Here is a 16373-nt window from a genome sequence, read left to right on the forward strand (position 1 = left end):
CTCCACAATACAACATCTTCTTAAGGCCTCATGCACACGACCGTTGTTTTATTCCGTGTCCGTTGTGCCGTTTTTCGTGATTTTCTGCGGACCCATTGATTTTCAATGGGTCCGTTAAAAACTCGGCTATTGCACCGTTTGCCATCCGCGTCCGTGATCCGTGGTTCCAGTCCGTCAAAAAAATATAACTTGTCCTATTATTTTCGCTGAAAACGGTTCGCGGACCCATTCAAGTCAATGGGACCGCTAAAAAACGCGGAGGCACACAAGATTGTCATCCGCGTCTGTTTTTTCCTATCATTTGCATGGCAAACTTGACTTTTTTTTACTTTCCTTTATGTCTGGTGGTCCTCCAAAAATAAAGGAAGACACATGGAAACAAAAACGGAAACGGATCACGGAACAACGGAACCCCATTTTGCGGAACGGAACACAACAACGGTCGTGTGCATGAGGCCTAACAGTGATTTCCACAACACCCCATCCCCTTAACAGTGACCTGTACAGCAATCTGCCCCTTAACACCGGACAGTTCGGCTTTCCGACTCCCTGTCCTCTGTCCGGCGCAGGGCCTGGACGGACACAGGGATGTCCTTTTGAACAGCTCACTCTCAGAGAGCAGCTCTGTGCTTTCTGAGCGTGAGCTGCAGGGAGAAAGTAACTCTCCCTCCCACCATTGCAGCTGACAGTTGATATTTACCTTCATTTATTCAATCCCAGTCAGCTGCAGAGTGGGAGGGGGCGTGACCTAACTGGGTCGGGGGCATGGCTTCGCAGGACCTGGGGGCAGGGTTTTTAAGTCCGTCTTTTGCCCCCTTAACTGTGACTTTCACAGCACTCCGCTCTCTTAACAGTGTGATCCACAGCGCCCTGCCCCTTTAAAGCTGACCTACAGAAGTGAAGAAAAATGGCTGGGTTGATATGGAAACCTGGTGTAAAACTGCGTGCATGTGAAGACTAAGGGCCTGCAAGATTCTATTGGCTGATAAGGGTCATGTGACCAGGCTGCTATTGGCTAATGCATTTTTTGGAAATATCTCAGGAACGGTATGTTCCATCGCTTCAAACAGAGAGGGTACTCTGATCCATGCCTATATGAGGCCTGGGATCATGCAGAATCTATGTATAGATCTGCATTAATCCATTCTGAGGGGAGACAAAAACCGTCACAAGATGTCATTAGGATTATTTGCCCCTATGATACTGAGTCTCACCAAGTCCGAGATATAGTGGGACGCTATTGGTCATTATTAAAATCTGATCCGGACCTGACTGATCTCCTCCCAGAGCGTCCATCTATTACATTCAGACAAGGACGAAGCATTGGGGACCAGTTGGTACATAGCCACTTTGAAGCACCCCCTGCACCTAATACCTGGCTGATGGATAGGAGATGCGGTACCCACAAATGTTGCAGGTGTAAGGCCTGCTCATTTGTAGAAGTGGGGAACACTTTCTCTAATAGCAATCATGACTGTACATACACAGCCCGCACATTTGCGAATTGCAACACTGAAGGCCTGGTGTACCTGGCACAATGTGGGTGCGGCATGAAATATGTTGGTAAAACATGTAGGGCTTTCAAGAAGAGAATACTGGAACACGTGGGTGATGTTCACCATAAACAAGACAAACCACTGTCTAGGCATGTGGTGCTCCTGCATGGAGCTAACCCTAACACACAACACTTCTCCATGATAGAAACAATCAAACATTCTATCAGGGGAGGAGACATTGATACTATCCTAAAGCAGAAAGAGTCCAAATGGATCTATCTGTTAAATACCATGTCACCAATAGGACTGAATGAGAACATTGATTTCTCATGCTTTCTATAGCCGGCCATTATACCAATCTACCAAAGAGTTAGTGAATATCGGAGTATGGTGTCACACATGTGTAGGGAAGGTATTGTGGCCATCTCCAACATTGTACTCTTCACTCTCTCTTAATGAAAAAAGAACATTATTGCCCACATCTACCTGGCACAATAATAAGATATGCAATATGGATGTGCCCAGTCAGACATGGACATAACACCAATAACCCTCCCGCTTGTAGATTCCCTATTTTTTACCATTATGATTATGGATCTATATGAATATTCCCTCTACCTTCCTACTATAGGTGGTGCGGTATATATTTAAATGTTCTTACGCTTACTAGTGTTTCCAACATCTACCCTCTGTGGATGATGCATTGATCGGTGGGGAGTCCACATAGCTGAATCACATGACCAAAGCCGGCAGAGACACGTTCAGCGATGACGCGGTAGGAACATGCGATGTAGGGGGCGTGGTGTCGTCATGTGACTAGTGACGCATTGGTGTGACGCGTATCACGTCACCAGAACACGCCTCTTCCCATTCGATTTACGAATGCGGTGCTTGATGGATTATAGCACCCCGAGTATGGCCCTCCCACTGCATCACTAAATGAGCTATTTAAATCATACCTTGAGCAGTCACCAGCGACCTCACATTTAATCTACTGAGGCGCCGGTGCAGGTAGGTCCGCAGAAGCACAGACTATTCGAATCATTGGGCACTAAGGTTAGTAGCATGTTTTTTCCTCCTATAGACTGGTGCAACCGGAACGGTGTGGTTACTACATACATCTGTGATCCTATGTGACCACCCCGACTATTCATTCCCGGGCACGCAAGTACCATTGATAAATCTAACTTGGTGCGGTATCTTCAAAGCATCACATCTTATTTCATTGCATGGGAATCACTTACACCAAGAACTGTTGTGGAGGGATTTGCTTTGGTCCGCAGCTCGGGCTGGACACAATGATATATCGTAAGAATTATCTAATGACTAATTTACTGTTGTTACCAACGACAGTCTGCCGTGGATGACAACTCTATGAGTGTCATCAGTGAGAATTTTTTTGCTATCTTTACCTAAGTTTAATGCCTACTAGGACACTGTTTTGGGTGTCCCCTGATGAGCCCAGGTTATTGGTGTGGGCGAAACGAGTTGGGATCTAGGCGCCTAAAAACGTGTTGTTGCTAAGTGCAACAAGCCTAGGCACCTATAATATTGCATCTAAACGGACAGTGTGTCTGGCATCTGGATAGACAGTTGTATCTTTTATTAGATTAATGAATGTACTCAGCAGTTATTTTGATATCTATAAAGATAACCGTATATACTGAGCATCATTACTCTCGTATATCTTGAAAAACAACATGATGTATTGAGCATTTATCTAAAGTATACAGTGTATACCCAGCAGTTATTTTACCATAACTATGTGTACCGAGCATTTATTATTTTTATGTACCTAGATTAGGCCATAATAAACTTATACTGGGCATCCTATAAGGCTCTGCCCAAGCTATCCATCTGTAGGGTCAATCTAGGGCATACAGGAGGTTCCTGAACACGGGATCGCCCCCATCGGGGCGGCTATTCCGTTTCTTAGGCAGGGACTATGCAGTAAAGGGTCACTATCAGGGACAGGCCCAAAATACAAGCGACCACCCTGCCTTTAATATGGTCTCCTCAAGCCACTTGGAGAGTACCAGTAACATCCTCTCTACAGTATACTTTATGCTTATCCACTCATGCCTTGTCGTGTTTCTTTTCTTTTTCGTTTTGTGTGGGATTTTGTTATTTGCTATATACAATATTAAAGGCTACGTTTTATAACAGGGGGTACCCTGTGACTAAATAATATATACATACCACCCGTGAAGATTTTCCCTCTGACGGGATATCGTCTTAGCTGTGAGTTCTGTAGAAATTGTGAGACACATCTTCTGATGTTCAGGTTCTGGAATCTTTTTTCCTTTTCTAATACTGCCTCAGGACAAAAGGAAGGGAGGAATTTTGAGACTACTTTAGGAAGAAAAATAGAAGAATGTCTCAGGATTATTGTCTTATGTTCAAAAACCGTAAAAGGTAAGGGGGAGATAGAGAGAATGTCTGAATCTCTCCTACTCTTCTGGCCATAGTATTTGCCAGGAGGATGGCAGTTTTAAGGGATAATAACCTGTCTGAAATATTTGCAAGGGGTTCAAAGGGAGATTCCTTTAAAACCAAAAGGACCAGATTTAAGTCCCACGGAGGTACTTTAGTTCTAAAAGAGGAACAAATTCTACTTGCCCCTTTAAAAAACCTTTTTTTATTAATTCCAGCTCAGCCAACTTTATTCCCATGAAAGCACTTAGTGCTGACACTTGTACCTTTAGTGTATTCACTATGAAGACTTTATCTAGGCCTGCGTGAAGAAAGTCCAAGATCACTTTGACATCCGGGGCCATGGATGGGTTCCAGACTTCTGCCACCAAGACAAACAAGGATTTCCAAGATCTAAGGTATATTTTCGATGTAACTTGTTTTCTACTTTGCATCAGAGTATTTATCAATGCATCTGATGATCCTTTACTCCTTAATATTGCCCGTTCAACCACCAACCTCCGTCAGATGTATCTGAGGTACTGTATGTCTGGATAAAACACTGGGCCCTGGGATAGGAGATTCGGAATTAAAGGAAGATGCTAATAGTCCTGTTTCGATAGACATTTGAGAACAGGAAACCAGGACCTCTTTGGCCAGAAGGGAGCTATCAGGATTAATTGCACCCTGTCCTCTATTGTTTTCATTAAAGACAAAAGGTGGAAATGCATACAGGAGGCCCCGAGGCCATTGATGTGCTAGAGCAGCCACCTGTAGAAGGCTGATCCAGGTGTGACAGAGAGAAGAATTTCTGCACTTTTTTGTTTTCCCTTGATGCAAATAAGTCGATTTCTGGGCGCCCCCATTTTACACAGATTCCCTTGAAGACCCCTTGGGCTCCACTCTCCTTCTTTTAATATTTTTTTCTGCTCAAGAAATCTGCTAAATAATTCTGCTTTCCTCTTATATGCACCGCCAAGAGAGACATTAGGTTTCTTTCTGTCCACCTGAATATTTTCACTGAGATTACTGACAAAGCTCGACTTCTTGTTTACCCCTGTTTGTTTAGATAGACAACTGTTGTGGTGTTGTCTGACAGAATTTTTATGTGTCTTGAATTGAGAAGTAGAGAAAAGGCTTTTAAGGCCTGCAATACTGCTGATAGTTCCTGCATGTTTGAAGATGCTTGAGCCAGATGAGGATGCCATGACCCTTGTTTCACTAGATTTTCTAGGTGAGTGCCCCAGCCCTGTCTGCTCGCATTCGTTGTTAATATGAGCTGATTCTTCTGACCCCATTCTACTCCTCGGGAAAGATTTTTCTGATCTAGCCACCAGTTCAAAGATAGTTTTACTTTAAAAGATACTACTTGCTTTTTGTTTAGAGAGGTTTGTCTTTTGTCCCATGAAATTAGAAGAAAAGATTGAAGTACCCTTGAGTGGGCTTGGGCCCATTGTGCCGAGGATATGGTTGAAATCATGAGGCCTAGAACTTCATGATTTTGCTGATCGTTCTTTTGGTAAAAATTTGACACATTCGGGATTAGACCTTTTTGCTTTTCTACTGGAAGAAAGGAGGTCAGTTGACGAGAATTCAGGACACCAAGGAGTACATGTTTTTGATCTGGAAGGAGGTCTGACTTCTGGGCGTTGATCAGCCAGACTAAATTTGATAAGGTGTCTATAGCCACCTGTGAATGCAAACTTAGAGAATTCTCCAAAGGTGCGGCAATGAAGAGGTCATCGAGGTAGGGTATCAGCAATATTTCTGAATGATAAATGAATCTTGCTACCTCTCCCATAATTTTTGTGAAGACTCTGGGGACTGGGCAAAGGCCGAATAGCAGGATCTGAAGCTGCCAGTCTTAAAAACGTTTGATATTCTGTGTATGGGTTCATGGTAGTACTCGTCTGTTAGATCTATAGTCACCATAAAGCAATTTTCTGAAAGAAGATTGATCGTGGATTTTACTGTCTCCATCTTGAATGTTTTTTACCAAATATATTTGTTCAAGTCTTTTAGGTTTATGATTGCCATGAAGGATCCGTTCGTATTTTTTACTAAAAAGATTGGAGAATAAAACCCTAATCCCTGCTGGTGTGAAGGTACTGGGATTGTCGCTGCTTTTCAAAAGAGTTGAGAAATATGATCTTATATGGCACCCTGATCTACTCCTACCAGTTTTTTGTTTATGAGAAATCTGTTTGGAGTTGTTTTTTTTTTTTATCCTAATTGGTAACTGACTTAGATTACTATATATAGAACAAATTTGTTCACACTGGGCTTCTGCTGTTTATAGGGTTCCCACCCCAGTCATAATATAATAAATGTTTTATGTTTTTTCATGTTTATTGTCGTCCATGGTATGTTATACATGTTTATGTCAATACCTTGTATATATATATATATATATATATATATATATGACACTACTGCTTTTCTTCTCATAGTGTCTGATGAAGTCTAATCTAGCCGAAAACGCGTTAACACGTTATTGTCGTTGTAACGGCTACCCAGATAGTGAGAGGGTATCAGCCGTTGGGGACGTCCTTTTCCTGGCAAGCTGCTGGGTACGAGGGCAGCTGGTATAACCCCATCCACGCGGTCCAGAGGTAGAGTCGGGTTCAGCGGTAAAAAGAGCAGCGTAACGATCCCATATTTTCCCTCTCAAGAACGAGACAAGGCTGCGTTTTGAAGGGTTAGAAAAACATGAACTCTTTATTGAGGGCTACCCGCCCGTATTTATGCAGGTCCCCACAATGCATCATGGTTTCCTCCTCTCTGCTCTGGAGAAACCCGAAGAACAATTCACTTATTTCCCAGGACAAAGGGAAACCACGAATACACATGTGGGAACAATAGGAGAGGAATCACCACCTAAATAGACAAAATCCTCTCTTCTGTCTGTGATATAATTATGGATTAACATAACTATCACAGACAGTAAAAATACAGTTTTTAAACATACACTAACTTTAAAACCATACATTCCATCTCCATAAAAATTACATATTTAAACTCAGCATACATCAAACATAAACACTCCCAAAAATCACACAAATCCCTCCAGCGGATCAAAAGTTAAGTAAAGTCCTTTATGACCGACCGCAAGCACAATTTCCTGCCCAAAACAGTTCCATAGATTCTTTAGTATACACCGCTGACCGCGTTCGGTCCTATTAACAGTTCAGACATGCGGCATAGTTCTGTTACACTGCTCCCCTTTTGTGGAACACTCCGGCAGACCCGGATTGATCCTTTTCGGGTCAACTTGGGGCTGTCCGGTCTGCTGTTAAGGTAAAAGTTTAGTTTGTCTGGACAGTCCGTCTGCGTTCCCATTGAACCGGCCAGGGCGATATTGAATGGAAAAGTTATACGGTTGTAGGGCCAAGCTCCATCTCAGCAATCGTCCATTGTCCCCAGCCACTCGGTTCAGCCATACCAGGGGGTTGTGGTCTGTGATCAGGGTGAATTCCTGACGGTAAAGGTACGGTGTGAGCTTCTTTAGAGCCCAGACCAGGGCTAGACATTCTTTTTCCACTGCCACATAGCTCACTTCCCTGGGTAATAGCTTTCTACTCAGGTATGCGACAGGGTGTTCGCCCCCATCTTCTCCGACCTGGCTTAGCACTACCCCCAGTCCGTACATGGACGCATCTGTGTGGACGACAAATCTTTTGTTAGGGACGGGGGCAGACAAAATGGGTGCGTTGATCAAGGCTTGTTTCAGGGTTTGGAACGCCGCTTCACAGCCGGGAGACCACAGGACTACCCTAGGCAAATTCTTCTTTGTTAAATCTGTCAGGGGTTTGGCGATGGCACTGTAGTCAGGGACAAATTTCCTGTAGTACCCCGCTGTCCCTAAGAATGCTAACACTTGAGTTTTAGTGTGGGGTGTGTGCCAATTGGCTACGGCCTCTACCTTAGCGGGTTCTGGTCGTTGTTTCCCACACCCCACTCTGTGTCCCAGGTACTGGACCTCAGCCATACCAAAATTACATTTCTCTGGTTTCAGGGTGAGGCCGGCGGCCCTAATCTGATCTAGCACAGTCTCTACGTGTCTCAGGTGCTCCCCCCAAGTCTCACTATAGATCGCAATGTCATCCAGGTATGCGCAAGCGAAATCCTGGAAGCCATCAAGGAGGCGATCCACTAAGCGCTGAAAGGTAGCTGGGGCGTTTTTCATCCCGAAGGGCATGACCTTAAACTGGTACAAGCCAAACGGGGTGACAAATGCCGACTTAGGGATAGCGTCCTTGGCCAGGGAAATCTGCCAGTACCCTTTGCACAGATCGATGGTGGTCAGATAGCGTCCCCTGGCAATACGATCTAATAGTTCGTCCACTCGGGGCATGGGGTATGCGTCTGTCACGGTTCGGTCATTGAGGCGTCGATAATCGACACAGAAACGGGTCATTCCGTCTTTTTTGGGGACTAGAACGACTGGGGATGCCCAGGGGCTGTTGGATGGCTCTATAACTCCTAGTTTTAACATCTCCTGAATCTCCTTTCTCATCTCTTCTTTTACGGCTTCGGGGATTCTATAGGGAGTCTGTCGGAGAGGGTTTTGTCCTGGGGTTTCGACATAATGTCGCTAAGGGGGTGTAACCGGGCTCCTGGGAAAACGTCACTCTTTTCTCGGCTAACAATTGTTGGAGTTGCTCCCTTTCTGTGGGAGTTAATCGCTCCCCTAGCTGTACGGTATTAAGCAGAGTTTTAGGCTCGGATTCGGCTAACAGATCTGGGATGGGGAGGCTGTCAGGATCTTCAGTGGCCGGGATACATATGGCTGCTATATCTTCGGGTCTTTCCTGGTACTCTTTTAATAAGTTTATATGAAAGGACTTCTGTATCCTTTCGTCCTTGCTACTGGCAATCACATAGGTGGTGTCACAGACCTGGGCCACCACCTTGTAAGGGCCTTGACTGGAGGTCTGTAGTTTGTTCCCTTTAACTGGTCTAAGTACTAGGACTTTCTGCCCTACCTGGAACGTTCTCAGTCTAGCTCCCCGATCGTACCACTGTTTCTGACGGCCCTGTGCCGCCTGGAGGTGTTCTCGGGCCATCCTGGCTAGGTGCCCCATGCGGTCGCGCATCTCCAGCACATAAGGTACGATAGGGACCCCCTCATGTTCTATCTCTCCCTCCCAGTGCTCCCGGACGAGGTCGAGGGGGCCTCGTAGCCGCCGTCCATAGAGCAACTCGAAAGGGGAGAACCCTGTGGATTCCTGCGGCACCTCTCGATATGCGAACAAGAGGTGTGGCAAGAATCGCTCCCAGTCTCTGTATTCCGCCGTAAAGGTCCGCAGCAATTGCTTTAGGGTACCATTAAAGCGTTCACAGAGGCCGTTAGTTTGGGGGTGGTACGGTGAACTAAGCAGGGTTTTGACACCGCAGACTTTCCATAGCTGCTGAGTTAGGTCTGCAGTGAACTGGGTTCCTCGGTCAGATAGGATTTCCTGAGGGAATCCCACTCTGGTGAATATCCCGACTAAGGCACTGGCGACAGTGTGTCACAGCCAGACAGCTGAGAAGCTCTGACAGGAGCCTTTCAGATCCCCCTCCTTGAATTTCTTTGTTTTGGTTGAGTTCCTCATCTCGTTAGTCTATCTCAGCTGTCATGCAGTTGGACTGATTGCTGCCCTTTAAGTTCCTCCCCAGAATGCAGTAGTGTGCGGCTTATACAACTTCCTGGAGTGTGTGTGCATGCTGTTCCTAGTTCTCAGTCCACAGTCCCCAGTCGTCTGCAAGATAAGTGCTGTTTATGTATTTATGATTTTCTGTTTTCTGGATCCAGGTGACCCTGACTCCCTCCTTGTCTGTGTAGGGAGCCGGTGGTCGTATCCCCTCACTATTGTAGGGTCTTCAGGTGTAAGATTGTCGAGGTACGTGGATATGCGCCCATCCACCTTTGGGGTGGTCGCATAGGCTGAGCAATAAGGGAGAGCGGCAGGTCTCATGCAGGGGTCTCCCTTTTGTTCCTTAGTTGTGGATCCAGTGAGTCATTGTTTATATTGTATTGTCTTGTTTCCTGTACACCATCCGTGACATTATAAGCCACCAAAACCGTCTCAAGCATGGATCCGGTTTCACTTTTGGCTGAACGCCTCCAGGGTCTTTCATTGGAGGTAGCTGATCTCCGTAGGATTTTTTCTCAGTTTCAAGTGACCGGTTCAGCTTGCGTTCATGGAGTTTGTGCTGAGCCTAAGATCTCGCTCCCGGATACGTTCTCTGGGGGTAGTGAGAGTTTTGTGCGTTTTAAAGAGGCTTGCAAACTCCATTTTCGCCTTCTTCCCCATTCCTCTGGTGATGAAGAACGGAGGGTGGGGATCATTGTATCGCTGCTCAGGGGTAACGCTCAGTCTTGGGCCTTTTCGCTACCGGAGGGGGCACGGCCCCTCCGCTCAGTGGATGAATTCTTTTTAGCCCTGGGTCAGATATATGATGATCCGGATCGTATTGCTCTGGCTGAGTCTAAACTACGTCTGTTATGCCAGGGTAAACAATCCGCAGAGATATACTGCTCAGAATTTCGGAGATGGGCAGCTGATACTGGTTGGAATGATGCTGCACTCCGAAGTCAATTTTGCCAGGGTCTTTCAGAGGGATTGAAAGATGCATTTGCCTTTCATGAGAGGCCAATCTCCCTGGACTCTGCTATGTCTCAGGCCGTTCGTATTGACAGGCGTCTTAGTGAGAGAGGAGAGATCTCTCCTTCCTGTCATACTCAGTCCCGGGACAGTGCAGCGGTCTCATTCTGTGCGCAGGGGTCTCAGTCACTGTCAGCCCCTTCTGAGCAGGAACCCATGCAGCTGGGGTTGATTGCCTCAGACAATAGAAGATTCAGCCCGCATGGGAGGGTTTGTTTTTGTTGTGGAGGTATAAATCATTTGGCAAATGTTTGTCCCTCTAGGAGATTCAGGCAGCTTTCTGGGAGTAATAAAGAGACAAAAAGGAAAAAAATTTTTAAAAATGTTCCGTCTGTTACTATTGGCAGGGTTGAGGCGGAAATTTAAGGTTTTCCGTTTGCTTGTAGTTCCCGTTTTGTCCTACCTGCTAGGGTGGCGCTAGAGAGCAAGAGCATTTTTTGTGAGATTTTTGTGGATAGTGGAGCAGCTGTCAATCTCATTGATAATCAATTTGCAATAACTCATGGTTTCCAGGTATGCACTTTGGGAAAGGATATTCCTGTTTTTGCTATTGATTCCGCTCCACTTTCTCAGAAATCATTAAAGGGCATAGTTCACAATATCCGTTTAATTGTGAGTGATGCTCATGTTGAGGATGTGTCATGTTTCGTCCTTAGCGGTTTGCCTACTCCTCTAGTGTTGGGACTACCCTGGCTCACTAAACATAACCCCACCATTGATTGGCAAGCGAGGCAAATAAATGGTTGGAGTGACTTTTGCAGAGAGAATTGCCTCATAACATCTGTTTCTGAGGTTTCTACTAAGACTGTACCACCTTTCCTCTCTGAATTTTCGGATGTCTTCTCTGAGAGTGGAGTTCAGGATTTGCCTCCGCACAGGGAGTATGATTGCCCTATTAATCTCATCCCAGACGCCAAGCTGCCTAAATCTTGTTTATACAATCTCTCCCAACCTGAGAGGGTCGCTATGCGTGCTTATATCTCTGAGAGTCTGAGAAAAGGACACATACGACCCTCGAAGTCACCTGTTGCCGCTGGCTTTTTCTTTGTTAACAAAAAAGATGGTTCTTTAAGACCTTGTCTGGATTTCAGGGAGCTGAACAGTATCACTATTCGTGATCCTTATCCGCTTCCTCTGATCCCGGACCTGTTTAACCAGGTTGTTGGGGCTAAAGTCTTTTCCAAATTAGACCTAAGAGGGGCATACAACCTGGTCAGGGTCAGAGAAGGAGACGAATGGAAGACGGCTTTCAATACCCCTGAGGGCCATTTTGAGAATTTGGTTATGCCTTTTGGTTTGATGAATGCCCCAGCCGTTTTTCAGCATTTCGTCAACAGCATTTTTTATCATTTAATGGGAAAATTTGTATTAGTGTATTTGGATGACATTTAGATTTTTTTCTCCTGATTTCAAGACTCATAAGGAACACTCACGTCAGGTCTTGCTCATTCTGCGGGAGAATAAATTATACGCAAAACTGGAAAAATGTGTGTTTGCAGTTCCAGAAATTCAATTTCTGGGGTTTCTTGTCTCCGCTTCTGGTTTTCGCATGGACCCCGAGAAGGTCCGCGCTGTGCTTGAGTGGGAGCTTCCTGAGAATCAGAAGGCGCTGATGCGTTTTTTGGGCTTTGCCAATTATTACAGGAAATTTATTTTGAATTATTCCTCTGTTGTTAAACCACTCACTGATATGACCAGAAAGGGGGTAGATTTTTCTTCCTGGTCGGTAGAGGCACGTAAGGCCTTTTCTAATATCAAGGAGAGTTTTGCTTCCGCTCCCATCCTGGTACAACCTGATATTTCGTTACCCTTCATAGTTGAGGTTGATGCTTCTGAGGTAGGGGTGGGTGCGGTCTTGTCTCAGGGTTCCTCTCCTGCCAAATGGCAACCGTGTGCCTTTTTCTCAAAGAAACTCTCCTCCGCAGAGAGAAATTATGATGTGGGAGATAGGGAATTGTTGGCCATCAAGTTGGCTTTTGAGGAATGGCGCCATTGGCTAGAGGGAGCCAGACACCCTATTACCGTGTTTACTGACCATAAAAATCTGGCCTACTTGGAGTCAGCCAAGCGTCTGAACCCGAGACAAGCCAGATGGTCTTTGTTCTTTTCAAGGTTTAATTTTGTTGTCACGTTCCGCCCTGGGGTTAAGAATGTGAAGGCAGATGCCCTGTCACGTTGTTTTCCGGGAGGTGGGAATTTTGAAGACCCGGGTCCCATTTTGGCTGAAGGTGTGGTGGTCTCTGCTCTTTTTCCTGAATTGGAGGCAGAGGTGCAGGCAGCCCAGTCAGAAGCTCCTGATCTTTGTCCTCCTGGGAGGTTGTTTGTGCCTCCCGCTTTGAGACACAAGATTTTTAAAGAACACCACGATACGGTCCTTGCTGGGCACCCGGGGGCAAGAGCCACACTAGATCTCATCGCTCGGAGATTCTGGTGGCCTGCGCTTCGTAGGTCAGTTGAGGGTTTTGTGGCAGCTTGCGAGACTTGCGCTCGTGCCAAAGTCCCTCATTCACGGCCATCAGGTCCTCTCCTCCCTTTGCCCATTCCTTCCCGTCCTTGGACACATCTGTCCATGGACTTCATAACGGACTTGCCTCGTTCCTCGGGGAAGACTGTGATTCTGGTGGTGGTGGACCGTTTTAGCAAAATGGTGCATTTTATCCCTTTTCCTGGTTTGCCTAATGCTAAGACGCTGGCGCAGGCATTTATTGACCACATTGTCAAATTGCATGGTATTCCTTCAGACATAGTCTCTGATAGGGGCACGCAGTTTGTTTCCAGATTCTGGAAGGCTTTCTGTTCTCGCTTGGGGGTTCGGTTGTCATTCTCTTCTGCTTTCCATCCGCAGTCGAATGGCCAGACGGAGCGCGTCAATCAGAATCTGGAGACATACCTGCGCTGTTATGTGGCGGAGAATCAGGAGGATTGGTGTTCTTTTTTGTCCCTTGCTGAGTTTGCTTTAAATAACCGTCGTCAGGAGTCCTCTGATAAGTCACCATTTTTTGGTGCATATGGGTTTCATCCGCAGTTTGGGACTTTCTCGGGAGAGGGGTCTTCTGGTTTACCTGATGAGGACAGATTCTCCTCGTCTTTGTCATCTATTTGGCAAAAGATTTAGGATAATCTAAAGAGCATGAGTGAGAGATATAAGCGTGTGGCAGATAAGAGACGTGTGCCTGGTCCGGACCTGAATGTTGGTGATCTGGTGTGGTTGTCTACCAAGAATATCAAATTGAAGGTTCCCTCCTGGAAGTTGGGTCCTAGGTTTATTGGGCCTTACAAGATCCTGTCTGTCATCAATCCTGTTGCCTACCGTCTTGATCTTCCTCAGACTTGGAAGATCCATAATGTTTTTCATAAGTCCTTATTGAAACCTTATGTTCAACCTATTGTACCCTCGCCTTTGCCTCCTCCTCCGATTATGGTTGATGGAAATCTTGAATTTCAGGTCTCTAGGATTGTGGATTCTCGTCTTGTCCGCGGTTCCCTCCAGTACCTCGTTCATTGGGAGGGTTATGGTCCTGAGGAGAGGATGTGGGTCCCAGTGACGGACATTAAGGCCTCTCGTCTCATCAGGGCTTTCCATAGGTCCCATCCTGAGAAGGTGGGCTCTGAGTGTCCGGAGTCCACTCGTAGAGGGAGGGGTACTGTCACAGCCAGACAGCTGAGAAGCTCTGACAGGAGCCTTTCAGATCCTCCTCCTTGAATTTCTTTGTTTTGGTTGAGTTCCTCATCTCGTTAGTCTATCTCAGCTGTCATGCAGTTGGACTGATTGCTGCCCTTTAAGTTCCTCCCCAGAATGCAGTAGTGTGCGGCTTATACAACTTCCTGGAGTGTGTGTGCATGCTGTTCCTAGTTCTCAGTCCACAGTCCCCAGTCGTCTGCAAGATAAGTGCTGTTTATGTATTTATGATTTTCTGTTTTCTGGATCCAGGTGACCCTGACTCCCTCCGTGTCTGTGTAGGGAGCCGGTGGTCGTATCCCCTCACTATTGTAGGGTCTTCAGGTGTAAGATTGTCGAGGTACGTAGATATGCGCCCATCCACCTTTGGGGTGGTCGCATAGGCTGAGCAATAAGGGAGAGCGGCAGGTCTCATGCAGGGGTCTCCCTTTTGTTCCTTAGTTGTGGATCCAGTGAGTCATTGTTTATATTGTATTGTCTTGTTTCCTGTACACCATCCGTGACACAGTGTCAGCCTGGATATTCATCAGAGCGACGGCTTCTGGGTAGCGGGTAGCATAGTCCACTACGGTCAGAATGTACTTTTTGCCCGAGGGGCTGGGGTTAGGTAGGGGTCCTACTAGGTCGACTGCCACCCTGCTAAATGGCTCCTCGATCATGGGCATAGGTGACAGTCGAGCTTTAGGATGATCCCCTCTCTTTCCTACCCATTGGCATACGTCACAAGTGCTGCAGTAACGTCGCACATCCCTCGAGACCCCTGGCCAAAAGAAGGTCTGGGTGATCCTGTGGGTGGTGCGGTTACCCCCTAGATGCCCTGCCAACGGAATGTCATGGCCAATTCGGAGAAGTTCCAACCGGTACTTTCTGGGCACTACCAGTTGGCGCTTCTGCGAAGGGACTCAGCCTCTCTTTCTGCCTTCGGTCAGTCTATACAACCTGTCGCCCTCCCATATAAAACGTTCCTGCTCATCCCCTCTACTGTCGGCTAATTCTCGGTACCTTTGGAGGGTAGCGTCCTGTCTAGTTTCCCTCCCAAACTCTTCTGGGGTGTCCCAAGCTATGGGTCTCTCTGGGGTGTTGGTGCTAAGTGCCTGCTGGTGGCTTACCTGGGTCTCCCGACCTGTTGTAGGATCGTCCTCGGTACGGGCCTGTGAGCGGGTGGTCACGGGGCAAGCAGCAGCAGTCGTGGGTAAAAAAGCTGAGGCTAGAGGGCCAATGTCGTTGCCCAACACGACCTCCGCAGGCAAATTGTCCATGATGCCCACTGTGGTCTTTCCCGACCCGACTCCCCAATCCAAGTGGATCCGGGCGGTGGGTAAGCGAAAAACAGCCCCACCTGCGACACGAACAGCAACGGTACGATTAGATACATGTTCTGTTTTTAGCAGATGTTTCTGTACCAAAGTGAGGGTAGCACCAGTGTCCCGTAGGCCTTGTGCTATCTGTCCGTTCACTCGCACCTCCTGGCGGTGATGCTGGCGGTTATCTGGGGAGGCAGCTTGTATGGGGTTGGCCTCATACAAGATTCCCAAACACTCCTCAGGGCTCCCTTCAATTTCCAGGCAGTGAGCACCCGAGGGCCGTGCTGGCGGGGTCCCGTTGTTAGGGGTTGTGCGCCTCCAGTTATTATTGGTTGATCCCAGAGGGCAATAACGGGCAATATGTCCTGGGTTGCTGCAGCGATGACATGTCACTTTGTAAGGTTCCCGGGGCTGGTTGTTAGACCCCTGGGGGCGTGGCGGTCCTGGGGGTACTGGAGCCCGAAATTCGGTGCGTGCAGAGTAGGTTGGGGTGCGTGTCTCTGTTCTAGGTGCTGGTCGTGTGGTACCTTGGCTCACCTACCTTGTTTCCGCGTATTCATCTGCTAGACGCGCTGCCTCAGTTAAGTTGGCCGGGCGGCGATCTCTCACCCAGTCCTGTATTTCCGCAGCCAGATCTTGGAAGAAATGTTCCATCAAGAACAACTGTAACACTTCCTCTCCGGTGTTGGCATTGCACCCTCGCACCCAATGTGACGCCACCCTTTGTATCCTGTTTGCCCATTCCATGTGGGAGTCCACAGACTTCTTTTTGGATTCTCGGAAGCGACGGCGGTAGGCTTCTGGGGTTACGGCATATCGGGTTAGCAGCGCC

The 16373-nt window shown here is 47.0% G+C and overlaps 1 protein-coding gene and 1 long non-coding RNA gene across 2 annotated transcripts in view; one reads left to right on the top strand and one right to left on the bottom strand.

The window, feature by feature from the left end:
* The window catches only part of RPRD1A (regulation of nuclear pre-mRNA domain containing 1A), a 478282-nt gene that overhangs the window by 45776 nt on the left and 416133 nt on the right, over window positions 1-16373 (bottom strand). The window lies entirely within an intron of this gene.
* Window positions 9296-14872, top strand: LOC121001328. The gene is made up of 3 exons (XR_005779030.1): window positions 9296-9420; window positions 9740-9742; window positions 14752-14872. It is a non-coding gene; the product is annotated as an uncharacterized LOC121001328 (long non-coding RNA).

This window comes from Bufo bufo, chromosome 5 (genome assembly GCF_905171765.1).
Source record: "Bufo bufo chromosome 5, aBufBuf1.1, whole genome shotgun sequence".
Taxonomy (NCBI): domain Eukaryota; kingdom Metazoa; phylum Chordata; class Amphibia; order Anura; family Bufonidae; genus Bufo; species Bufo bufo.